This window comes from Oncorhynchus nerka, linkage group LG24, assembly GCF_034236695.1.
Source record: "Oncorhynchus nerka isolate Pitt River linkage group LG24, Oner_Uvic_2.0, whole genome shotgun sequence".
NCBI classification, from domain to species: Eukaryota; Metazoa; Chordata; class Actinopteri; order Salmoniformes; family Salmonidae; genus Oncorhynchus; species Oncorhynchus nerka.
In genome coordinates, this window is record NC_088419.1 from 61894158 (window position 1) to 61908089 (window position 13932).

A 13932-nucleotide genomic window follows, 5' to 3' on the forward strand; every position below is an offset into this window, starting at 1 on the left:
AGTGACTTTGACCATTTTTGAGGCCTTCCTCTGACATTTCTAGTACATACTGTACACTACCGGTCAAAAGTTTTAGAACACCTACTCATTCAATGGTTTTTCTTTATTTTGACTATTTTCTACATTGTAGAATAATAGTGAAGCCATCAAAGCTTTGAAATTACACATATGGAATCATGTAGTAACCAAAAAAGTGTTGAACAAATCAAAATATATTTTATATTTGAGATTCTTCAAATAGCCACCCTTTGCCTTGACAGCTTTGCACACGCATGGCAGGAAACTTGGCCCCAATGATGTACTGGGCTGTACACACTACCCTCTGTAACACCTTATGCCGAGCAGTTGCCATACCAGGCAGTGATGCAACCGGTCAGGATGTGCTCAAAGGTGCAGCTGTAGAAATTTTTGAGGATCTGGGTACCCATACCATATTTTCAGTCTCCTCGGGTTGGGGAAAGGCATTGTCGTGCCCTCTTCATGACTTTCTTGGTGTGTTTGGACTATGACAGTTTGTTGGTGATGTGGTCACCAAGAAACTTGAAACTCTCTACCCGCTCCACTACAGACCCGTTAATGTGAATGGGGGCGTGTTCGGTTCTCCTTTTTCTGTGGTCCATGATCATCTCCTTTGTCTTGCTCACGTTTTTGAGATCTATGTGTGTGAAGGGTCCAGAAATCTGCAGAATTGTGCCATTTGTTCTTGCCACATTTCACAGAATGTATAAAACATCTATGGTAAGTCATTCATAGGGTAATGCCAGAGCGAGAGAGGAGAAGTGGATACCATAGGAAAGTTGATGTCAATTAATTTAATTAATTGCTGATGTCAATTAATTGCAGAAGTTTCTCCCTGTCTGTCAATATCATCAATGCTCTCTCTGGTCAAGCAACTCCTACAGCCTATCTGAACTGCCTAAAAACATCTGAAGCTGTGTGTGGAAGATGAACCATAAACTGCCAGATCCCTTAAGGTGTTTTTGTGTTCAAAGCGATGTTGAAATTCTTTTTTGTAATGAAAAGAGCTACACTACCGTTCAAAAGTTTGGGGTCACTTAGAAATGTCCTTGTTTTTGAAAGAAAAGCACATTTTTTGTACATTAAAATAACATCAAATTGATCAAAAATGCAGTGTAGACATTGTTCATGTTGTAAATTACTATTGTAGCTGGATGATCTACATAGGCGTACAGAGGCCCATTATCAGCAAGCATCACTCCTGTGTTCCAATGACACGTTGTGTTAGCTAATCCAAGTTTATAATTTTAAAAGGCTAACTGATCATTAGAAAACCCTTTTGCAATTATGTTAGCACAGCTGAAAACTGTTGTTCTAATTAAAGAAGCAATAAAACTGGCCTTCTTTAGACTAGTTGAGTATCTGGAGCATCAGCATTTGTTTCTTTGCAACTCTGCCATGAAGGCCAGCATCCCGGAGTCGCCTGTTCACTGTTGACGTTGAGACTGGTGTTTTGCAGGTACTATTTAATGAAGCTGCCAGTTGAAGACTTGTGAGGCGGCTGTTTCTCAAACTAGACACTCTAATATACTTGTCCTTTTGTTCAGTTGTGCACCGGGGCCTCCCACTCCTCTTTCTATTCTGGTTAGAGACAGTTTGCGCTGTTCTGTGAAGGGAGCGTTACACAGCGTTGTACGAGATCTTCAGTTTCTTGGCAATTTCTCACATGGAATAGCCTTAATTTCACAGAACAAGCAAAGACTGACGAGTTTCAGAAGAAAGGTCTTTGTTTCTGGCCATTTTGAGCCTGTAATTGAACCTACAAATGCTGATGCTGCTATCGGAACACAGAAGTGATGGATGCTGATAATGGGCCAATGTAGATATTCCATTAAAAATCAACTGTTTCCAGCTACAATAGTCATTTACAATATTAAGAATGTCTACCCTGTATTTCTGATGAATTGTATATTTTTTAATGGACAACAAATGTGTTTTTCTTTAAAAAACAAGGACATTTCTAAGTGACCCCAAATTGTTGAACGGTAGTGTATATTTTTATTTCACTTTTATTTAACCAGGTAGGCCAGTTGAGAACAAGTTCTCATTTACAACTGCGACCTGGCCAAGATAAAGCAAAGCAGGGCGACAAAAAACAACAACACAGAGTTACACGTGGGATAAACAAAAGTACAGTCAATAACACAATAGAAAAATCTATATACAATGTGTGCAAATGGCGTAAGGAGGTAAGGCAATAAATAGGCCATAGTAGCGAAGTAATTTCAATTTAGCAAATTAACACTGGAGTGATAGATGTGCAGATAATGATGTGCAAGTAGAAATACTGGTGTGCAAAAGAGCAAAAAAAGTAAATAAAAACAATATGGGGATGAGGTAGGTAGTTGGATGGGCTATTTACAGATGGGCTGTGTACAGCTGCAGTGATCGGTAAGCTGCTCAGATAGCTGATGCTTAAAGTGAGTGAGGGAGACATAAGTTTCCAACTTCAGCGATTTTTGCAATTCGTTCCAGTCATTGGCAGCAGAGAACTGTAAGGAAAGGCGGCCAAAGTGGTGTAGGCTTTGGGGATGACCAGTGAGACATACCTGCTGGAGCGCATGCTACGGGTGGGTGTTGTTATGGTGACCAGTGAGCTGAGATAAGGCGGAGCTTTACCTAGCAAAGACTTATAGATGACCTGGAGCCAGTGGGTCTGGCGACCAATATGTAGTGTGGGCCAGTTGACTAGAGCATACAGGTGTTCAGTGGTGGGTGGTATATGGGGCTTTGGTGACAAAACGGATGGTACTGTGATAGACTGCACCCAGTTTGCTGAGTAGGGTATTGGAGGCTATTTTGTAAATGACATCGCCAAAGTCGAGGATCAGTAGGATAGTCAGTTTTATGAGGGTATGTTTGGCAGCGTGGGTGAAGGAGGCTTTGTTGCGAAATAGGAAGCCGATTCTAGATTACATTTTGGATTGGAGATGCTTAATATGAGTCTGGAAGGAGAGTTTACAGTCTAGCCAGACACCTAGGTATTTGTAGTTGTCCACATATTCTAAGTCAGAACCGTCCAGAGTAGTGATGCTAGTCGGGGGGTGGGTGTGGGCAGCAATCGGTTGAAAAGCATGCATTTAGTTTTACTAACGTTTAAGAGCAGTTGGAGGCCACAGAAGGAGTGTTGTATGGCATTGAAGCTCGTTTGGAGGTTAGTTAACACAGTGTCCAAAGAAGTGCCAGATGTATACAGAATGATGTCATCTGCGTAGAGGTGGATCAAGTTATCACTCGTAGCAAGAGCGACATCGTTGATATATACAGAGAAAAGAGTCGACCTGAGAATTGAATCCTGTGGTACCCCCATAGAGACGGCCAGAGGTCTGGACAACAGGTCCTCCGATTTGACACACTGAACTTTATCTGAGAAGTGGTTGGTGAACCAGGCGAGGCAGTCATTAGAGAAACCGGGGCTGTTGAGTCTGCCGATAAGAATAGGGTGATTGACAGTCAAAATCCTTGGCTAGGTCGATGAAGATGACGGCTGCACAGTACTGTCCTTTAACGATGAAGCTTATGATATCGTTTAGTACCTTGAGCGTGGCTGAGGTGCACCCGTGACCAGCTCTGAAACCGGATTGCACAGCGGCGAAGGTACGGTGGGATTCGAAATGGTCAGTGATCTGTTTGTTAACTTGGCTTTCGAAGACTTTAGAAAGGCAGGGCAAGATGGATATAGGTCTGTAACAGTTTGGGTCTAGAGTGTCACCCCCTTTGAAGAGGGGGATGACTGCGGCAGCTTTCCAATCTTTAGGGATCTCGGACGATACGAAAGAGAGGTTGAACAGACTAGTAATAGGGGTTGCAACAATGGCAGCGAATAATTCTAGAAAGAGAGGGTCCAGATTGTCTAGCCCAGCTGATTTATACGGGTCCAGGTTTTGTAGCTCATTGAGAACATCTGCTGTCTGGATTTGGGTGAAGGAGAAGCTGGGGGGGGATGCGGAGCTGTTGGCCAGGGTTGGGGTAGCCAGGAGGAAAGCATGGCCAGCCGTAGAGAAATGCTTATTGAAATTCTCGATTATCGTGGATTTATTGGTAGTGACAGTGTTTGCTAGCCTCAGTGCAGTGGGCAGCTGGGAGGAGGTGCTTTTATTCTCCATGGACTTTACAGTGTCCCAAAACTGTTTGAAGTTAGAACTACAGGATGCAAATTTCTGTTTGAAAAAGCTAGCCTTTGCTTTCCTAACTGACTCTGTGTATTGGTTCCTGACTTCCCTGAAAAGTTGCATATCGCTGGGACTATTCAATGCTAGTGCAGTCCGCCACAGGATGTTTTTGTGCTTGTCGTTGGCAGTCAGGTCTGGAGTGAACCAGTTCTTAGTTCTACATTTTTTTGAATGGGGCATGCTTATTTAAGCACTTTTAAAGAGCAACCAGGCATCCTCTACTGACGGGATGCGGTCAATATCCTTCCAGGATACCCGGGCCAGGTCGATTAGAAAAGCCTGCTCGCAGAAATGTTTTAGGGAGCGTTTGACAGTGATGAGGGGTGGTCGTTTGACCTAGGACCCATAACAGATGCAGGCAGTGATCGCTGAAATCCTGATTGAAAACAGCAGAGGTGTATTTGGAGAGCAAGTTGGTCAGGATAATATCTATGAGGGTGCCCATGTTTACGGATTTAGGGTTGTACCTTGTGGGTTCCTTGATAATTTGTGTGAGATTGAGGGAATCTATCTTAGATTGTAGGACGGCCGGGTTGTTAATATATTAAATATATTATTATTAATGATAAACATATGAGAACCCATCTGTTGAGTAAAGGTCAACACAAAAGATAAGCTGTAATCAGTAATCAATTGAGTTACTCGTGACCTCTAGTTTAAATATAGGGTCTTGCCAGTGCATAAAATCTCAACCACATGGTGGCAGTACATACATCCTTCTCTTCCACTCATTGCCATTCTTACTATCAACACCAATTTCACCTGGGATTTGAAACCTGAATTTTCTCCACAGAGGCCAAGTCCTTCATTCACCAGGTGGAAAAAATGTTCTTAAATGGAAGCAAATGGAACTAAACGGGGAGGGACCTACCTGAATTTGTCTAATACAAACTCCTGTTTTAGTTGCAAAACTGTACTAATGATTACACCACTGAAATAACCTGGGTATACTCGACTTCTTGGGTTTGATAACCTAGACTTTATTCAGACCAAAGGAGGACACATAAATGTTTTATGATACACACCTTTTTGTGTTCTCTTTTTTTTTAATACAGAGAGAAATGTGGTAGGCTACCATAGACCGTATTTAAACAAGGGTGCTGTACAGTGATTAATATGGATTTAGATTTCCACAAATTTAAGTAATTTCAAGATCTAATAATTAAGCAATGAGGGGATGTGGTATACGGCCAATATACCACGGCTAAGGGCTGTTCTTAGTCACAACGCCTGGATACAGCCCTTAGCCATGGTATAATGGTAATGTACCACAACCCCCTAAGGTGCCTTGTTGCTATTATAAACTGGTTACCAAAGTAATTAGAGCAGTACAAATAAATGTTTTGTCATACCTGTTGTATATGGTCTGATATTTGACATCTTTCAGCCAAACAGCATTCAGGGCTCAAACCACCCAGTTTATAATACAAAATATCACAACCTAAAACACATGTACCACATTTTTATCATTATTATGGGAACTGCTGGCACAAAGAAAAAAACATTAGTACCTGGGTGAGGTGAATGCAAAAGGTTTTATTATTTTTTTCAACTAATATGGGAATTATTTCAAACTACATATTGATCTTTCAAGTCAAGTACAAATCGGGTTTGTCTAGATGGGATACAGCTCTTGTCAAATTGACGTCGAAGGTCGATTTCTTTATTTTAGCTAACCTTAACCTAATTTGCTACACTAATTATCATAACCTGGGCTGGGTTTCCCAAAACCATTATAGGATTAAGATCATCTTAATTCCATTGAAACTAAATAGACGAAAGATGGTCTTAGTGCGATGCTTTTAGGAAACCTATCATTGCTGTCTAAGTTCTAAATCTAAACCTACTACGAAAAGTCCATTTTGGCAAAAGCTGAATCCTTTCTAGGCAAAACCATAAAAACATGGAACGCTTTCGACAACTTGTAGAGTCCATGCCCCGACGAATTGAGACTGTTTTGAGGGCAAAACGGGGAGGAGTGCAATTAGGAAGGTGTTCCTGATGTTTGTTATACTCAGTGTAAACGTGTCCTTCTCAGTAGTGATGGGCATTCCGAATCTTTTCAGTGAGCCGGCTCATTTGGCTCCGTTCAGCTAAAAGAGCCGTTAATTTGGCTCCCAAACAGCTCTTCGTTCATTGGCTCTTAAAAATACCTAAGACCATGAAACAATTGGAAATCTCTAAAATAAAGTATACAAATGTCATTTCAGATCGTGGCATGTTAGTTCAAATACATTTTTACATCACCAAATTATTAGATGGCCTGCAAAAAAAAAATGAAGGGGGAAAAATGAATGCACTGCAACAATTGGTGTGTGTGCCAGAAAAAGTCTCTCATCACTATCTATTGTTCCTGTAGTGCATTACAATCTTCAGATAATGTTTTAATGGTCTTCAGTGCAGATAATCGTTGTCTGAAGGTCAAAAAGCAGTAGTAATAAATCAGGGTGTCAAATGAACGGCTCTTTCACAGATGTGATTTGGTTTAAGACGTTCCCAAAAAGAGCCGTTTGTTCTGCTTCTCAGTAGCTGGTGTGCACACCTGCAGGCTAGGCCAAGTACACGGACTTCCTTTCCCTTATGAACTCTTAAACAACTTCGGCGCTAAAGTTTGCAGCACTGAAATTTCCAGCAGGAAAAAGTTGGCTTGTTTTGCATTGACGGTAAGCTCTAACATTACTTTAATTGACATTAATAAACTTAAACAAGTTGGCCTAACGATAACGTGTGCTACTCTTCATTCGCTACAAACTACGTGCCATGGCTGTCATATTGTTGTGTAGCTAATTTAGCTTACCGGTAAATACAGAGAGCTACTTATAGTTAACAATTTTGCTCTGAATTTAAATGGAATATCTTAATTGAAACTGTGACACTTGTACTTTGAACCAATTTGGTTAGCCTTACAATTAGCCATTCTCCTAGTAAATTTTCTTTGCACGCGCCGACCGGTAACTTTGTCAGCCCGTGCACCTTCAGCGAGTGGATAGGCGTGTCATTCGTTTGATAAAAACATGTTAAGCTTGACCCTATTTTCTAAATGAATTTTATTAGACATGCCATGTTTTTTTTCCTCGATGAAAATTAATGCCCACCTCTGCCGACCTTTTATCTCTATTTGATCATCATGCCACGTAAAATCATAAATTAAAGACCCCTTTCTATTAATCCGAATACTTGTAGGCGTGTGGTGATGTTTGGTTTCCTATAGTCCCCATTTGTACGAAAACATAGCTAGCTAATCATGTTATTGCTAAATTAATTTAGTCAATGTGCAGTCAACCAGCTAAATACATTTACAGGTCTAACGTTACTCAACATTTCATTTCCACTTGCTGTACACGTAATGAGCCTCGATTCCCTGTACCGTGAATGTGGCGAGATGTCAATGAACTGCAATAACCTCGCTGAATGCAGCAGCAACACAGCCTCGCATTTTATGGGGAGATGGCTCACCAGAGGTCATGTGATAGCGCGGTGGGTTTGCTTCTCTTATAGCAATTGGCTGAAGCGATCTTGCTATACAGCTGGTCTCTTTTATTAAGGGGCATCATCATTTTCCTGTGAGGATCTTGCTATACATCTGGGCTCTTTTATTAAGGGGCATCATCATTTTCCTGTGAGGATCTTGCTATACATCTGGGCTCTTTTATCAATGGGCATCTTCATTTTCCTGTGAGTCATTGTTAATCCTTCAAAGTAGGTTGAATACATCAAGCTGTCACCTTGCTAGGTTATATGTGATAATGCAAAACAAATCTCTCTATTTCCCATGACTTTCAAGTTCTCAGCAAACAGGGTTGCCCAGTTGGGAAGTTCTTTCTCAGCCTTGGTATCATTAGCTATGGGATCAGCACTCACCCTCCCTGCATTTGTATTTTTGCAAATGCAGTCACTACCAGATTAACCATGTCCTCTAGGTTTAATAGTTTCAACAAAAGCTGAGGTAGTTTTTAGGGATGCATGATATATCGGTGAACATATCGGAATCGGACGATATTAGCTAGAAATGCCAACATCAGTATTGGCCCGATGTCTAGTTTAACGCTGATGTGCAAAACCGAAGTCAAAGCTGACCTGCATACCTAATATAATGTAGGTACAAATCAAATGTTATTTGTCACATACACATGGTTAGCAGATGTTAATGTGAGTGTAGCGAAATGCTTGTGCTTTTAGTTCCGACAATGCAGTAATAACCAACGAGTAATCTAACCTAACAATTTCACAACAACTACCTTATACACACGTGTAAAGGGATGAAGAATATGTACATAAACATATATGAATGAGTGATGGTACAGAACGGCATAGGCAAGATGCAGTAGATGGTATTGAGTACAGTATATACATATGAGATGAGTAATGTAGGGTATGTAAACATATTACATGGCATTTTTTTAAATGGCTAGTGATAAATTTTTTACATCAATTTTTCCATTGTTAAAGTGGCTGGTGTTGAGTCAGTATGTTGGCAGCAGCCACTCAATGTTAGTGATGGCTCTTTAACAGTCTGATGGCCTTGAGATAGAAGCTGTTTTTCAGTCTCTCGGTCCCAGCTTTGATGCACCTGTACTGACCTCGACTTCTGGATGATAGCGGGGTGAACAGGCAGTGGCTCGGGTGGTTGTTGTCCTTGATGATCTTCATGCCCTTTCTGTGACATCGGGTGGTGTAGGTGTCCTGGAGGGCAGGTAGTTTGCCCCCGGTGATGTGTTGTGCAGATCTCACTACCCTCTGGAGAGCCTTACGGTTGTGGGCGGAGCAGTTGCCGTACCAGGCGGTGATAGTTTGAGTGCTTTTGGTGACACGCTGAATTTCTTCAGCCTCCTGAGGTTGAAAGGGCACTGCTGCGCCTTCTTCCCCACGCCGTCTGTGTGGGTGGACCAATTCAGTTTGTCCGTGATGTGTACGCCGAGATACTTAAAACTTACTACCCTCTCCACTACTGTCCCGTCGATGTGGATAGGGGTAATGACGACATAATGACGCCACGTAAAATTTTGCTCTACACGTGCAACACAGCATTCCTAACCTAGCCCACAATGTCTGTTGTGTGGATCGAGCAGTTATTTGAAAGAGTAAGACATTTTCAGGTGAGACAACTCAAAGGCGAAATCGATTAACTCCAAGATAATGGAATTCATTTCCCTTGACAATCAACCTTTCTCTGTCGTGGGCGATGTAGGCTTTCGCGACTGGTCGAGCACCAGTACACACTACCAAGTGCGCTATTTTTCAGATGTTGCCCTACCGGAGTTACACAGTAATAGCGTCACTGCTATTAGTTTCACGACATACTATGGAACACCGTTTGGGTCTTTGCATGTCAAAAAAGATACACATCAAATAACACTATTTGACATGTTAACTTCTTTGGGTTAGGGGGCAGTATTGGGTAGCTTGGTTTAAAAACGTGCCCAAATTAAGCTGCCTGCTACTCAGCCGTAAAAGCTATAATATGCATATAATTAGTAAATTTGGATAGAAAACCCTCTGACGTTTCTAAAACTGTTTGAATGATGTCTGTGAGTGTAACAGAACTGATATGGTAGGCAAAAACCTAGACAGGTTAAATAAGCTTTTGACACATCAAATAACAGTTCTATTATAGAATGTTGGGTGTTCTGAATTTGCACGTGCAAGCCAAGCGCCACCACTACTATCAGTAGCACTGTCAAAGCTGCCCAAAAGTCTGCATACATCGGCCACGAATGATGTGTTTACAATACCGCTTTGGTAATAAAGCATTATTTGTTTGACCTCAACTGGGGTAGCTTGCTAGCTTTAGCTTGATACCTAGCTAACACCAATACAACCAGCCTGAAAAGAATGACCAGTAGAAACTAGAAATGCACCGATATCACATTTATGGCCTATATCCTATATTTTCCTTGCCAAAAAAAGGATACCGATATTTAAAAAAACAACAACAACAACACATTTTTAATATTGGTATCGGGTTTTTTTTTGGCTAGTTTTACTTTCCTTATCTCGGTCATCCAGTTTGAAAGGAAATTGGGCAGAGAAATGTGTGAAGAAACTGCACATTTTAGTGGCCTTTTATTGTACCCAGACAAGGTGCACCTGTGTAATGGGCATTCTGTTTAATCAGCTTCATTATATGCCACACCTGAGAGGGATGTACACAAAATTTGAGAGAAATAAGCTTTTTGTGCATATGGAACATTTCTGCAATATTTAATTTCAGCTCATGAAACATGGGACCAACACTTTACATGTTGAATTTTATATTTTTGTTCAGTGTAATTACAAATAATTGGTTGACTGCAAATTGACCGCAAGAAGCCCAAACAGGCTAGAACATAATTTCAAACCTTGCTTACATTTGTCTACGATCACATCTCTCTATGCGTGGGAATACTTTGGAGCAGATTTCCAAAATTAAAATCGCTTGGAGCTGATTTGCTTGTATTTTTACAGTCTTATGTCCAACAATAAAACATTTAAAAAATGTCCTGCAGTAGGCTATTGAATATAGCAGTGTTGGTTGTGTGTATATTTGTTCATAGACGAGAATTTTTTGATGTTATAAGTAGCTAGGTTTCCATCCAATTGGCGATTTTTATGCAAACATTCTAAAAATCTGCATAAAGAAAATATGCACATTTTCCCACTAGTTGTGTTTCTGCCATACTGTTGCAGATTTTTTCAAATCTGTGCGTGACGACGTAGTGCACAGAATATACTTTTTCTTTAAAGTTTTCATGTACTGAATAAAAATCGAAAGTTCTACCGATAGTTTTGTCACATACTGTTGCGTTAAATAGCAAATGTGCATACTCTGGCCTTGGCACAGCCAGTTCGCAGATACAGTGCGGGGAGGCTAGTCTACATGAGTTTTATGAGCAAGAATATTTGTAACAGTCTCTTATGTTCCAAAATTTTAAATTTTGATTTTTACATGGAATAAAAGTACAGACTCAGAGCTAATCATACACTGTAGTTAGAGGAAACATGGGGAAGTAATGCTGCTTTAAAAGTTGATCAACTTCATATAAAGATGGCGCAGATAGACATGGCCGCCATCTCACGCTATTAGCCCAGAATGTTCTTAGCATTATTACATACAGCCAGAAATAACTTTTGGATATCAGAGAGGCAGTCTCTCACCACCATTTTGACAAGGAATACAACTTTCCTGAATTGGATTCTTTGATCGTACCCTTCAAGGCGATAGAACTTATCCCAGAGGCTCCTCCAAAACGCTGCCGGGGGAGAAGAGGTAATCGGAGTGAACTTTTAGCCTGACTCGGGAGGTGTGCCCACCATCCACCACTTCCAAGTATATTACTTGCTAATGTTCAGTCCTTGGGCGATAAAGTAGATGAGCTCAAAGCGTGGATCTCCTTCCAGAGAGACATACTCTGTTTCACGGAATCATGGCTCTCTCCGGATATACTGTCCCCGTTGATACAGCCAGCTGGGTTCTCGGTACATCGTGGTAACGTACAGGAACATAATTCCTTTTGTTCACCCGACCTAGAATATCTCTATCAAATTCCAACCGTGTTTACACCACTAAGAGAATGTTATTTTTTTTGTCACAGCTGTATATTTTCCCCCTCAAGCCGATACCACTACGACTCTCAAGGAACTACGCTGGACTGTGTGCAAACTGGAAACCCGCATATACTAAGGCTGCATTTATTGTAGATGGGGACTTTAATTTGGACTAGAGGAAAACGCTGCCAAAGTTTTATCAACTCATCGCCTGCAGTACTCTCGCTTCAAAAACTCTTGACCATTGTTACTCTCCCTTCAGGGGTGGCCTTAAGGCCCTCCCATCGGCATATCAGATCTTTGCTCCTCCCTTCCATAGGCAGAAACTCAAACAGGAAGTACCCGTGCCAAGGTCTATTCAACGTTGGTCTGACTAATCGGAATCCATGCATCAAGACTGTTTTGATCACGCAGGCTAGGACATGTTCCTGGTTGTCTCTACTAATAACATTGATGTATACATTGACACAGTGACTGAGTTCATCAGGAAGTGTATAGGGGATGTTGTTCCCACTGTGATTAAAACCTATCCAAACTAAAAAAAAATGTAGATGGCAGCATTCGCGCAAAACTGAATGCATGAACCACCGCATTTAACCATGGCAAGGTGACTGGGAATATGGCCAAATACAAGCAGTCCAGTTATGCCCTCCATAAGAAAATCAGACAGGCAAAACATCAGTACAGACAGCGACAAAGTGGAGTCACAATACAATGGGTCAGACACAATAATTATGTGGCAGGAACTCCAGACAATCACGGATTGTAAAGGGAAAACCATCCACGTTATGGACACCGTCTTGCTCCCGGACAAGCTAAACAACTACTTCGCCGGGTTTGAGGATAACACCGTGCCGCCAACACAAGCCGCTAAACGAGGACTGTGAGCCCTCGCTCTCCGTGGCCGACATGAGTAAAACATTTTAGCTTGTTAACCTTCACAAGGCTGCCAGCCCAGACGGCATCCCTAGCTGCATGCACAGACCAGCTGGCTGGAGTGTTTATGGACATATTCAATCTCTCCGTATTCCGGTCTGCTGTCCCTAGTTGCTTCAAGATGTCCACCATTGTGCCTGTACCAAAGAAAGCAAAGGTAACTGAACTAAATGACTATCGCACCACAGCGCTCACTTCTGTCATCATGAAGTGCTTTAAGAGGCTTAAGGATCATATCACCTTACCCAATACCTTAGACCCACTGCAATTCGGTTACCGCCCCAACAGATCCACGGATGATTCAATCGCCATTGCACTGCACACTGTCCTATCCCATCTGGACTAGAGGAATACCTATATAAGAATGCTGTTCATTGACTACAGCTCAGCCTTCAACACCACAGTACCCTCCAAGCTCATCCTTAAGTTCGGGGCCCTGGGTCTGAACCCCATCTTGTGCAACTGGGTCCTGGACTTCCTGACGGGGGCCCTACAAGGGCATGTGCTCCGCCCCCTCCTGTACTCCCTGTTCACCCATGACTTTGTGGCCACGCACGCCTCTAACTCACAACAGTGGTAGGCCTGATTCCCAACAGCGACGAGGGGGAGGTGAGGACCCTGACGGAGTGGTGCCAGGAAAATAACCTCTCCCTCAATGTCAACCAAACGAAGGAGCTGATCATGGACTTCAGGATGCAGTAGAGGGAGCACGCCCCAATCTATGGGGCCACAGTGAAGGTGAAAAGCTTCCAAGATCCTTGGCGTACACATCACTGACAATCTGAAATGGTCCACACAGACGGTGTAGTGAAGAAGGCACAATCCTATCAGGCTGTATCACCGCCTGGTACGACAACTGCACCGTCCGCAACCACATCACCTGGAACACACTGCCTGCCCTTCAGGCCATCTACAGCACCCAGTGTTACAGCAAGGCCAAGAAGATCATCAAGGACCTCAGCCACCCAAGCCACGTCCTGTTCACCCCGCTATCATCCAGAAAGCAAGGTCAGTACAGGTGCATTAACACTGGGATCGAGAGACAAGCTGTTTTTCAATCTCAAGGCCATCAGATTATTAAGTAGCCATCACCCGCCTGCCTCCACCCAGTGCCCTGAACTGTCACTGTCACTAGCTGGCTACCACACAGTTACTCATCCCTGCACCTTAGAGGCTGCTACCCTACGTACATAGATCTGGAACACTGGTCATTTTAATAATGTTTACATACTGTTTTACCCAATTCATATGTGTGTATATACTGTATTCTAGTCAGTCAAAG

At 42.2% G+C, this 13932-nt stretch overlaps 1 protein-coding gene across 3 annotated transcripts in view; it reads left to right on the top strand.

Moving 5' to 3' along the window:
* acsbg2 (acyl-CoA synthetase bubblegum family member 2) overlaps positions 1–13932 on the top strand; it is a 41332-nt gene that overhangs the window by 3489 nt on the left and 23911 nt on the right. The window contains exon 1 of one of the 3 annotated variants that reach the window (XM_029632630.2): positions 6680–6853. The exons of 1 other annotated variant lie outside the window; for it this stretch is intronic. The gene's annotated coding sequence lies outside the window, so the exon portion shown is untranslated. Of the gene's footprint in view, positions 1–6679; positions 6854–7773; positions 7866–13932 lie in introns of those variants that run through there. One more of the 3 variants, XM_029632631.2, reaches the window with a different exon arrangement.